This window comes from Enhydra lutris, unplaced genomic scaffold, assembly GCF_002288905.1.
Source record: "Enhydra lutris kenyoni isolate GAN:26980312 unplaced genomic scaffold, ASM228890v2 scaffoldscaffold44, whole genome shotgun sequence".
Taxonomy (NCBI): Eukaryota; Metazoa; Chordata; class Mammalia; order Carnivora; family Mustelidae; genus Enhydra; species Enhydra lutris.
Genome location: NW_019154128.1, coordinates 1014029 through 1027056, shown reverse-complemented (window position 1 = coordinate 1027056; position 13028 = coordinate 1014029). Strand labels below are relative to the sequence as shown.

General features: G+C 36.4%; 1 protein-coding gene across 5 annotated transcripts in view; it reads left to right on the top strand.

Moving 5' to 3' along the window:
• LOC111155879 (coiled-coil domain containing 138) overlaps positions 1-13028 on the top strand; it is a 107572-nt gene that overhangs the window by 69648 nt on the left and 24896 nt on the right. The gene's annotated exons all lie outside the window — the stretch shown is intronic.

Genomic DNA, 13028 nt, shown 5'->3' with positions numbered 1-13028 from the left:
GTTTATGCCTTCCAGAAGGTGGAAACTAAAATTCGAAAGTCATTGCTCATTGTGGTAGTAAGCAGTCTGTGGTACTTGGTGCTTGTGGGTGAATCCCTAACAGCTGGGTGTAAAGCATAGTTCTACTTCTTACTAGGTACCTTCAGCGTATGGCTTCACATTTTATTCATTTTATATACTTTCTCATTTTTCTTTTACAACATCCCTATGAGGCCTAGAAAAGTCAGGTAACTTGTCCATGGCTTCCATAGTTAGGTGGAGGTAGGACTTAGATTTGAAAAAAATGTTTCTGATTCTAGGTGTAACAAGATACATTCTACCATTGCACTGTGATTAGGTTTTTTAGAGGCTTTTTTCCTGCCCCCAAATGTCAAATTTTCTCTGACATATTTTATTAATATTTTTAGCCATTTGCAAATGCTAAGATTTTACACTTATAGTTGGGGATATAACTACCTAGTTAAATAATCTTGGGGTTTTATATCTTAACTTACTAATATATGCTATAGAGCAAAAAAGTGAAAAATTAGAAAACTGAGACACAGACACACAAGATTACTTGTTTAAAGTGGGTAGACTTAAAATTAAGTTTCATAGGATTTTTCTTTCTTTTAAATTTTTTTTTATTATTTTTTAAAGATTTTATTTATTTATTTGTCAGAGAGAGAGAGAGAGAGAGAGTGCACACAAAGCAGGGTGAGTGTCAAGCAGAGGGAGATGCTGGCTTCCTCCTGAGCAAGGAGCCTGATTCAGGACTTGATCCCAGGATACTGGGATCATGACCTGAGCCAAAGACAGATGCTTAACTAACTGAGCCACCCAGGTGCTCCTCTTTCTTTCTTTTTAAAGATTTATCTATTTATTAGAGAGAGAGAGGGGGGATGGGGGGAGGGAGAAAGAGAATCTCAAGCAGACTCCCTTGCTTATGGAGCCCCACATGGGCCAACACAGGGCTCAGTCTCACAACCCTGACATCATGACCTGAGTGGAAATCAGGAGTTGGACACTTAACTGACTAAAACACCCAGGATTTTTCTCAATGAGGAAAACAAAAATTTTACCAGATGCAAATGTCTATTCATTAGAAACAAATCTGTCTGAATATTCCTGACGGAGGTGAAATATTGTAGCCAAAGAAAAACTAAATACAATTTTATGAAATAGTGGACCTACTTGGGTGAAATGACTTTGTGGCACCATAACATTCACATATGGGGAAATAGTAGTAAAGTCAGCAGATGTTCATTCACATGTGTTTACCTTGTTCAGATTATGCTCAAATCCAGGGTTATCTTTTCTTGTTCAAATTGAATAAATAAAGCAATTTCTAATGTGGATTCCTAGAAAGCCATATCATTTTTAGTGATGGAAAACTTTTGGGAGATTAGAAATGGGTGAATCTTTGATAATTTCTGACTGAAGTATATTTATTTGCTTGATATATTTTTCTTTTTCTTTCTTTTTTTTTTTTTTAAGAGTTTATTTATTTGACAGGCAGGTCACAACTAGGCAAAGAGCCAGGCAGAGAGAGAGAAGGAAGCAGGCTTCCTGCTGAGCAGAAAGCCCGATGCGGGCACTCCGCAAATCCATTCTATCAAGATTTCTCTTCCCACAACTTTTTCCTCTGAACTTAAAAAAAAAAGCATGTGTAAATTATAAAAATGGTGAAATGAGTTTCTCATCTCAAATCTAGAAAAAACAGAACATAAAACCAACAGCTAGATAAGTATTTGCTGCATTTTAATCTATTATTCGTTTAACCCCTTCAACACATTTCTTTGGTTAATATAAACGCATTAGGTACTGGGTTTATATTAAAAATAGAAAAATATGGGTGCCTGGGTGGCTCAGTGGGTTAAGCCTCTGCCTTTGGCTCAGGTCATGATCTCAGGGTCCTGGGATCAAGCCTGCATCATGTTCCCTGCCCAGCAGGAAGCCTGCCTCTCCCTCTCCCACTCCCCCTGCTTGTGTTCCCTCTCTCTTTATGTCTCTCTCTGTCAAATAAATAAACAAGTCTTTTTTTTTTTTTAAAGATTTTATATATTTATTTGACAGAAATCACAGGTAGGCAGAGAGGTGGGCAGGGGAGGGCAGGAAGCAGGCTCCCCACTGAGCAGACAGCCTGATGCAGGACTTGATCCCAGGACCCTGAGATCATGACCTGAGCTGAAGGCAGAGGCTTAACCCACTGAGCTACCAGGTGCCCCTAAGTAAACAAAATCTTAAAAAAAATAAGAATGGATTTGTAGATGGCTTATGTCACACAATTAATGGGTCTTGGTGGCCAGCTATGCATGAGGTGACATGTTTCAAGCATTGTGTTTGCAGTGTTTTGCTGAGCCTTGGGGCTTCCTCCAATGTCCATTTAGGGCTTTGGAGCAAGAGGCTGGGGGAAGGTGTCAGTGGGCCAGGCTCTTGTCCGGGAGTACTCAAAGTGCTTACTGGTCTCTAACACAAATCAGTACAGAAACAGTGTTTAAAACTTGTGTAGTAGTTGTCAAATTACTAATTTTATCAAGTTCAATAATAATTTAAAAAATTTGGACTTGTATGTTTTATTTCTAATGTTTTTTTTTAATGGTATTGTAAAACAAATTCTGAAAAGTTTATTTGAGCAAACAGTGATTCCAGAGGGATAGCACCAGATCTGAAAACAGGTAGGGGTGCTCTGCAGGTAGTGCTAGGGCAGAGGTTTTTATAGAAAAGATAGGGATGCAGAGCAAAGAAATTATTTAATTGGCTATAACACAAATGGTTGCCTTGTTGGGGAAAATATAGTTATTTGACTGTTACGATAGTTTTACTTGAGGTTCATGTTCTACAATTCAAAGAAATCTGGTTGGCGTTGATTAGTTTTTCTTGAATTTTGTTTTCTTAGATTCACGTGCACTGACTGCTTTAGAATTTGATTTGTTTATGTAGGGTACCCTGCTGAAGGCATGAAGGCCTGCAGTCTAATAGCCTCTTTGTTAAACTCTTTTCGACAGTATTTTGTTAAAGGCTTGCATTCTCTGTGCTGGATTGGAAATCACAGACCAGTCCTTACTCAAAGTAGTTTGAGGAGCAATAGGGTACTCCATCTCCACTGGATACTTCATGTTAAGCTCTTACAGAGTGGTGGTTTTTCTCTTGTCCCGCTTGTGCTCCTCCCCCAGATTCATCTTTTCAGATATGAGAAATGTTTTTAGCTGCATAGGTATTTACTGTTTTTTGAAAGCTGCTAAAATGTATTTCTTTATGATCTAGGTATATTTTGCTTTAAAATGCATTTCTTTGAGTGTAAACTAAGATCTATACATTGATTTACCTCAACGTATATATCATGAGCACATTTTTTTTTTTAGATTGAGGGCTTCTGATAATACCTCTTTTGGGTATGAGTATATATCATATAATAACTTAGTAGTGTTGATTTTAGAAAATTATTTTGTGGTTCCTTTTTCTTTTTCCTGTCAATGGTTAAAAGCTATTACTCACTTATCTGGGTCTAGCTGTGTAAGAACTTGAGTCTTATTTTATTTTTCAAAGAGTACTTTCCTTTTCTTGTCAGACTTAGTTTAAATAGGAGGACTTAAGTTTATATTTGTATTATTTAGTTCATTTTGTTCTGCAGCCTAAAAACTGCCCGTCTAAGGTAATATGCTACCATTTAACACTTGAATGGCAATAATGTAGTTGAGCACATTTTGCAGGCACTTTTTATTTGTATTTTAAAAATAAATAGAAATTTGAAGGCTGCATACTGGAAGAAAAGTCTTACTATCCAAAGATATGTACATTTACTTCATATGTACATTACTTTCTCTCTTTTAACCATGAATAATTTTCATGATGTTGGGTATTTCTTTTCTTTTTCTTTGTTTAACATGGTTAGATTCTAGTGTACATTTAGTTGCATCAGTCTATGTTTATCTGTCTAAAATATCAAAATACAAGAAAATATTAGAGTATTTTGCAAAGAAATATACTTGAGTACTGTTTAAATTATGAATATAGGTAAAATGTATTACATATTATAATACAGTTAAATATAGCAAAGATTTATCAAATACTTTATGCTACATGCATTAAATATGTTCTGTGGATCTTAAAGTTATTTGTGAACTTACTTGTATTTCTTAGTTTGGTGCTCTTTTTCATTGGCAGTTGATTTTTCTTGATTTGAGCAGTATCACTTCTTCCCTTCTTGCTATTTAATTTATTTTCTCATTCTATTATGTTTTTATTATTAAGGAGATTAAAGCAAGGGTAATTTCAATGAAATGACAAATGCAATTTATTTTCAACAGTGTACCAACTTAGTATATAAACACCCATGTTTCTTTTCTAGTCATGAATCCTACATACGTATAACCTGCTTTCTCAGTTAAAAGCTTTCAAATGAAAGAAAGTTCTGTAGGGAAACACAGTGGGAAGGTTTATTTTTAGTAATTGAAGCATATATATAATAATATTTTTTAAGTATAAGAAGTTGACACCCCTATTAATTTTACCTCCTTAATAAGACATAGTTTGCATTTTGCCTGATAACATATATTTTTTACATAGTTGCAATCATAATATGCATACTTTGTTTTATAAGAAATGTGTATTCATTATAGAAAAATTAGAAAATACAACTTTATTTCATTCAACAAATATCTGTCTGTAGACGATACACTTACCCTGGCACTCAGTGAGACACTAGGAGTACAGCTGAGTGCAAGATAATTAGGTCCCCTGTCAACATGAAGCTATGGTCTAGTTGACTTTTGTCAAATTATTGGTATAGTGAGGATGATAATAATACCAATATCATAGAATTATAAAAGTGGTAAGAGAGTTAGCCATGCAGAGGTCTGGAAGACTGTTGTAGGGAGCAGGACCCGCTAGAGCAAAGGTGTTAGGGCAGGTATTAATTGTTAGATATGGTATTTTCAAGACACACCAGGGAAGCCAGTGTAGCTGAAGCAGAGTGAGTGGGCAAAGTAGTAGAAGAATCAGAAAGTGGGGCCTGGCACTCACTCAGAAGGGCCTTGCTGCCCAACAATAAGACATGGGGACTTCTAGTCACTAAAATTCCTTGAGCTTTGCCTTTCTGTTCTGCTTTGTTGAATGTCATATTATGAGCTTTTTTTTTTTTTTTTCATATTTCTGCATAGCCCTTATTTTTAGTTGTTGCTTAATACTTAATATTTCATATATGCATATATATGTTTATGTAATATTTATTATTACTATATGTTTATGTAATATTTATTATTGTTACCATTTATTGAGACATTTCTTGTAGGAAGTGTGTATGAAACTTGATAAGTAAATCAATTCATTGGCCTTCCATCCCAGCATAAAAGAGCTTTCAAGTAGTTTGTGGTTGCCCTTTGAGGGATATGGGCACAGGGTACTAACCTAGCAATCCTTTGCATTACCTCTTGAAATCTACTTGAGTCATTTGATATGCACATGTAACTGTGCATTTGATAGTGGTCTCTGAATGCTGTCAAAATTATAGCATATTTTAAGTTGCATAATTGCTTTAATGATGCTTTCATTCCCTCATCTGATACTGTAACAGAGTCTTTTTTGCGATTTAAGCCGGGCTTTTCTAGTGTAACACAAGATGATATGAACCCGTTTTTGGTCAGGTTTTAGGTTTGTGTTATATAGCCTGTCTTGAAGAAACGTGTTTCAATATTTTTTGACAACAAAACAAACCATGGTGTATGTTAGAGAGTAAAATCTCACCTGCCAGTTAGTGTGATAGAGAAAGCTGAGGAATCAAATAATTAAATGTATAGATAATGAATATACTATTTTTATTTTTTTTAAATAAGAGTTCTCTGAATATTTAACATAAGGAAGGAATTTTTTAAATTGGGTATATTGTTTAAAAGATAACACATTCATATAGCTAATTGTTTCAAAGGTACAAAAGTGAAAAAAGTGAAAAAAAAAGTCTTTCAGTCACTGTTTTCCCTTCCCTGGAGAAAGCAATTTCATTAGTTTTTTTCCCATGTTCTTTTGTAGGTGTGCTATGTCTTTATACACACACACATTCTTATTTTTTCATTTTTATCATAAGATTGTTAGCCTGCTGTGTTATGAAAATTAGATCTTAGAGATCTTATATTAGTACATAAAGAGTTTCTTTAAAAATTTATTCATTTAAGATGACTGTTGATGGATATGTTAACCTTAAACAATAAAACTGCCAGGTATTCAACCAGCAAAACTGGGTTTATTCAGTATAGCAGAGAATTGCGATCCAGGGCAAGCAAGCTACAGCAAAACCACAGACAAGACCAGAGAACAAAGGAGAGGAATGCTCTTTCATACAAAAGTGGTGGTGATGGTTGGGGGGTTGGGAGTGTAGATGGGTGGGAGGGCTGTTATAAACAGAAAGCCCATTGGAGTAAACTGGGAGTTGAAAGTATAGTGACTTTGCATTGGCAGGGTCATGACCATTTCTCATTGGCTGGACTTTTGCTGTGGAAGGAGGAAAACTTTCTTCCTCCTGCTGGCTTAGTAAAGTAGTATCCATGTGCAAGGTGCATCACTTCCTGTTGGGTCTGCAGTTGATCACAAGTGGTAGGCCATGAGCACCCCCCTGCTGGCCTTCTGACACCATTTTTTTTTTTTTAAAGATTTATTTATCCAATTATTTTATTTTTAAATTTTTATTTTATTTAAACTCAATTAACATAAAGTGTATTATTAGTTTCAGTGATTCATCAGTTGTATATAACACCCAGTGCTCATTACATTCATGCCCTCCTTAATACCTATTTATTTTAGAGAGAGAGAATTGAGGAGAGAGAGAGAGAACAGCAAGAGGGGAGAGGGAGAGGAAGAAGGAGAGAAGCAGACTCCCTGCTAAGCTTGGAGCCCTACTTGGGGCCTGATCCCACCACCCTGAGATCACAACCCTAGCCGAAATCAAGAATTACATACTCAACCAACTGAGCCATCCAGGCTCTCCTTCTTCTGACTCCATTCTAAATGAGATTTCCTTTTGTTAGTTTTCACAGACATTTGGGTTGTTTCTAGTCTTTTGCTAAGGCAAACAATGCTTCTGTATACAAACTAACTTTCACAAAAGCAAATTTGCACATGTGGGAGGTTATTTGGTATTATAGATACCTATAAGGAAGAATAGATACCTAGGAAGTAGAATTGTTGGATCAAAAGAAAGTTTCTCAGATTGTGAGAATTACATGGAGAAAAAAGTAGGTAAATTAACAAAAGGTAAAGAACACAGAGTCAAAGATTTACAAAATTAATCCTTTACCTTGTTTATGTGTTACAAAATTGTTTTTTCTGATAGCTCATAGTTCAGAGACTCAGGAATTGAGTCTAGTATAGACAGGTATGGTGATATGGGTAATTCAGGCAGGTAACTATGTCCCATACCCATTTCTGTATGTGACTACATCCTCCCTATCACACTGCTCTTTGCTCCTCTTTTCCCCACTCCCCACTCCTAAATCCTGGTACTCAGTATACGGCATATTGAACAGGTAATGTTGCCCAGCTAAGACAGTAGCACTGCTGACATGGAAACTTTGGCTGTCTGAGCTTCTTGCTGGTTTTTGCACAGCAGTCTAAGTACAGGAGGTGGTTCAAAGGCTTCCAGATATAATGTTTGGAGGTTGAAGACTGCCTGTGTAGACACCTTATTTGAAGTTTAATCATGGACAGGTGAGAAGCATATTTTATTTTTTAAAGCATTTTCAAAATGCCATTTACATATCAGTTTTAGTTTTTATTCATTTTCTTTGAAATAGTTTTTTTTAATTGTGATAAAATACATACAACAAAATTTACCATGATAGCCAGTTTTTTAAGTGTACAGTTTATAGTGTTAAGTACATTCAGACATTGTTGTGCAGCCATCCATCTCTGTCTATTTTCAGAATTGTTTCATCTTCCTCAACTGATAATCTTTACCAATTAAGCACTCTTCCCTCAGTTAAGCACCTCTCCCCCCTAGCTCTGGTCACCCACCATTTTATTTTCTGTCTGTATGAATTTGACTATTGTAGGTACCTCTTGGAAATAGAGTCATACAGTATTCGTCTCTTTGTGATTGACTTAATTTCACTTAAGCTTAATGTCCCTTTTGTGAGAATTTCCTTCCTTTTTAAAGGCTGAATTATATTCCATTGTATGGTTACACTACATTTTGTTTATCAGTTTATCCATTGATGGTTCCACTTTTGGCTATTGTGAATAATGCTGCCATGAACATGGGTGTACAAAATATCTGTTTGAGCCCTTTTTAAATTTTTTGGGGGGTATCTTTAAAATAGTTTTTAGTCATCAAATGTCTTTCATCAGAGTGAACAACAGTGTTTGAAATTGTACTGAGATTAAGACAATACTTTAAGAAAAAAACAAAACTTTGGTTTAGGTTATCCCCAAAGCAGATTCAGCTACAAAGCAATATGCAGGCTGTTTTCAACATCTGAATTCGTTACAGTTTAAAATAATTGTTTACAATCCTAACTTAAACCCAGAGAACATGATTTTATAGAAACTATAGTTTAGTCGGTTGAGGAGTCCAAAATGGTACTAGTGGCACCCCTTGTATCCTTGTCTGTCACTCCTCAGAGACCTGTTTATATCATCTTGATATTTGAATCTGCTGATCATTGAGAAAAGGGTGATTAGTTCCTTGGTATGTGAAACAGAAATAGCCATTTCAGTGTTTGTGTTAGTTGTTAGGAAATCAAAGTTGGAGATTGCCTTTGTATCTTTTAAGACAAATTATTAAGAAAGGAGGAAGGTTAGTCTTATTTTGAATCTTGATTAATCATGTCAGGTTTTCTCTTTTATAGATTTTTGGCTAAGCCTTCTGTGTTCTCTAGTTGGAATGAATTCTTGTGTGTTTTTGCTTTTTTCTGGTACGTTTTTGATTCTCACTACTATAACCAAGGCCAAACCTTCATATCTTATGTGTATTTTTGCAGTGGTCTTTTACTGGTTTCCTTGCTTCCCTTTTTGCTACTCTTCCTGCTATATTCTCAGTGCCTCCACTGAAATGTGCCTCATTTACTTGCCTAGAAATCCCCAAGTGGTTTCCTGTCGCAGAGTGAAGGGTGATATTTTTAAAATGGCCCACAAGGCCCTCTAAGGTCTGGCCTCTGGCTTCCTTTTTCAGTTCACATCTTAGCATTTTCACCAAATGTCAGACTTGATCCTGCCTCATGGTCTTTGCACTTTATCCTTCCACCCATAATACTTTTCTCCCAGATAGTGGCAAGGCTTGCTCCCTCCATTCCTTTGGGTCCCTGCTCCAATATCACATCCTTAGAGAGTCCTTCTTCATCCATCCTGTGTAACTGAGCCCCATCGACTCTCCTTATCACCCTTACTCTGCTTATTTTATCCTCTAATGCTTACCTGATGCATATATATGTATACACACACATTGATCTCTGATTCATTTGCAGTTTATCATGGTGAAAGATATGAGGTTATGGATTAAACTGTTTTTCTAGATGGCTACCTATGCTTTATTCAATAAACTATCTTTCTCCCTTTGTTTAGAAATTCTTTTTTAGGGGTATTTAAAGTTTTTCTCTATTCTCTTATTGATTGTAATGGTTTTTCATTTCTTTTTCTTGGGGTTTCCAGATATATTTCCAGTCATATTATCTGTAAATATTATATCTTCCTTAACAATCTTTATAATTTTATTTTGGCTTGTCTCATTAAATTTGGGTGTCACCTTTAGTACAAAGCTAAATAATGGCAACGATAGTAAACATTATCATATAGTCCTCATTTTAATGAGAATGCTTCTCGTGTTGTTTCATTAAACAAAGTGTTGCTGGAATGGGTTGAGATTCATATGTCTTATCATTTTAAGAAAATATTCATCATTCCATACAGTTAATGTTTAAAGGTGGATGTTGAATTTTATCAATGAACTTTTTGTATCTATGGACCAAAAAAAGGATCATGTCATTAATATAGGTAATAAAAATGATAATCTTTAGATTATTAAAATAAACTACATTTGGTCATGGGATTTTTAAAATTTAAATACAAATAGCCAACATTTAGTACAACATTAGTTTCAGATGTAATATTTAATAATTTATCAGTTGCATATAACACCCAGTGCTCATCACATCACATGCCTTTCCTTAGTGACCATCACCCAATTACCCCATTCCCTCTACCCACCTCTCCTCCAGCAGCCCTCAGTTTGTTTCCTGTAGTTAAGAGTCTCTCATAGTTTTTCTCCCTGACTGATGACTTCCCATTCAGTTTTTCCTCCCTTCCCCCATGAGCCTTTGTGCTGTTTCTTATATTCCACATATGAGTGAAACCATATGATAATTGTCTTTCTCAGATTATTTTGCTCAGTATACCACCCTCCAGTTCCATCCACATCAATGTAAATAGTTAGTATATTCATCCTTTCTGATGACTGAGTCATATTCCATTGTGTATATATATATATCTACATCTTCTTTATCCTTTCATCTGTCAATGGTGTTGATCTATTTTTATTGAGTTTGGGGGAGGGGCTTGTACCTACCTTTTTGATTTAAATGTGTTTCCCTCCCCAGATTAGGGAAATTCTCAACTGTGATTTGCTCAAATTTACCTTCTGTCCCTCTCTCTCTTTCTTCTTCCTCAGGGACCTCAGTAATTCTAATATTGTTTCACTTTATAGTATTGCTGATATCTCAAATCCTTCCCTCAAGGTCCATTAGTTGTTTGTTTTTTCCTTAGCTTCCTTTTCCATCAAGTTGTCTTCTGTGTTACTTACTTTCTCTTCTGCCTCATTTTCCCAACCTGTTAGAGCATCCAATTTAAACTGCATCTCAGTTAAAGATTTTTAATTTCAGCTTGATTAGATTTTATTTCTGCAATGAGATTCTCTAGTGTGTCTTTTATGCTTTTTCTCAAGCCCAGCTAGTAATTTTTTAGTCATTATCCTGAGTTCTAGCTCTGACATTTTACTTTCATCCACATTGATTACATCTGTGGCAGAGAGTATTAACCTATGGTTCTTTCTTTTGGTGTGAATTCCTCTTTCTAGTCATTTTGCCCAGAGAAGAATGGATGAATGAGAGAAGAAAATAAAAAATAACTATGGCCCAAGTGAAATACACAGTAGACAAATCTAAAGAGGTCAGAAAGTAAAAAAGAAATGAGAAAGAAAAAAAAAAGGGGGTGGAGGAGAGAGATTGTAGTCTCCCAAATGGACAAAACAGGGTGATGACTTGGTCTTAGGTGTATTTTGGTCTGTTTTTAGAAGACACTGAATCCAATATTGTAAAGAAAGTAAAACTTACATATATACAAAAGATGAATACAGTGAAGGAAGCCAGAAATGGAGAATGTATCTAAAAATGTAAATGAAAGTTAGAAAAAGACTTAAAAACAGAGAATTGATAAAATAAGAAACTAGTTGAAAAGGAAAAAAGAAAAGCAAAATTTTAAACAAAGATAAATGAACCATGAGAAAAAAACCCTCTAATTATATATACAATTTTCCCCTAGTGCTCCATAAACTTGGTGTTTACCTGTTGTTCCAGCTGGTCTTTTTAGGGCAGGGCCTGCTGCGCTGATTCTCAGGTGTTTTTGCCTGAGTGGAGTTAGTTGCACCACCCCTTGCCAGGTGGCTGGGCTCAGTGTAAGCTGCTAACCGTTGCTCTGTGTGTCCTTTACTCCCTGGAGGCTTTCTGTGCCTCCGTAGAGGATGAAAATAAAAATGACCAAGCCTCATCTCCAGCCCCAGAGCTGAAAGATCATGGTCCCCTTTCTTCAGTAAATCCTCAGCGATAAGCAGTCTTCACTTTTGTGTGTGCCAAACTCTGCAGGCTCTTGTGGTGTGTGCCCACACTGATCCTCCCAGGAGAAGGCAGAGGGTCCCTGTGTTTTTGCCTTTTGCAGCCCCCTCCGCCCCCCTCTTTCCACAGAGAGCTGATCCTGGATTGTGCCATGGTTCAAGGTTTATGGCTAGCTGAGCTGAGAGCCCACTTCCAGGCTTGCTGACCATAACTGGTTTCCCTGCTCCAGTGCCTGGGAACTCTGCCTGCTCAGGCATCCCCTTTCTTTGACCCCAGGGATCCTGAGACCACACTGTTCCACCTAGGATTCTGCCCTGCTTCGCCATCTGAGCACCTTTCAGTCAGGGGCATCTCTCAGTAGAGCAGACTTCTGAAGGTTGTGATTTTGTGCTCTGGGCTTTAATCACTTTCTGTTAGTCAGCTTTTGGAGGCTCTCCCCTCCTGCCATTTATCTTCCCATATATCCCCTTAGATTCACTTCTCCACACCTCCTACCTTGCAAAATATGGTTGCTTTTCTATTTGTAGAATTTCAGCAATTCTTTTCTTACATCTCAGGTTGAATTCACAGGTATTTAGAATGATTTGATAATTATCTAGCTAAATTCAAGGGACCATATGAAATGAGGTCTCCTATTCTGCCATCTCGCCTCCTCTCTGGGTATGTTTTTCATAAAATTTATTGCTGATTTTGTTTGTTTGCATCACAAAGGAAAATCATAAACCAGTTTCACTTATGATTACCCATTCAAATCCTAGACTGAGTATTAGCATTTACATTTACTGTAACAACTAAAATATTCAATTTTCTTCCTTTCCAGTTTACTTTGTGTGTGCCATTAACTTAACATCTTTCTTCTTGTTTCTGCTTTCACCTGGGATGTGGACATGTTGCTTTTTGTATCACTTTTCTGTGGCTGCTGTAACAAATTACCAGAAAGCTGGTGCTTCAAACAATAGACATTTGTTCTCTTGTAGTTCTGGAAAACAGAAGTCTGACATCAGTTTCGTGGCCAGAATCAAGGCACTAACAGGGCCACCCTTCTTCCAGAGCCTCTAGGGGACCATCTGTCCCTTGCCTCCTCCATCTTCTGATAGCTGCTGGCATTCCTTGGCTTGTGGCTATATTACTCTAATCTCTGCCTCTTAGGTCATTTTGAAAATGTAGGTTTTATTATTATTCAAGTATGGTGAGGCCAACAGATCAGGAGGTAACCATCATTAAAAAATCCTTTATTCA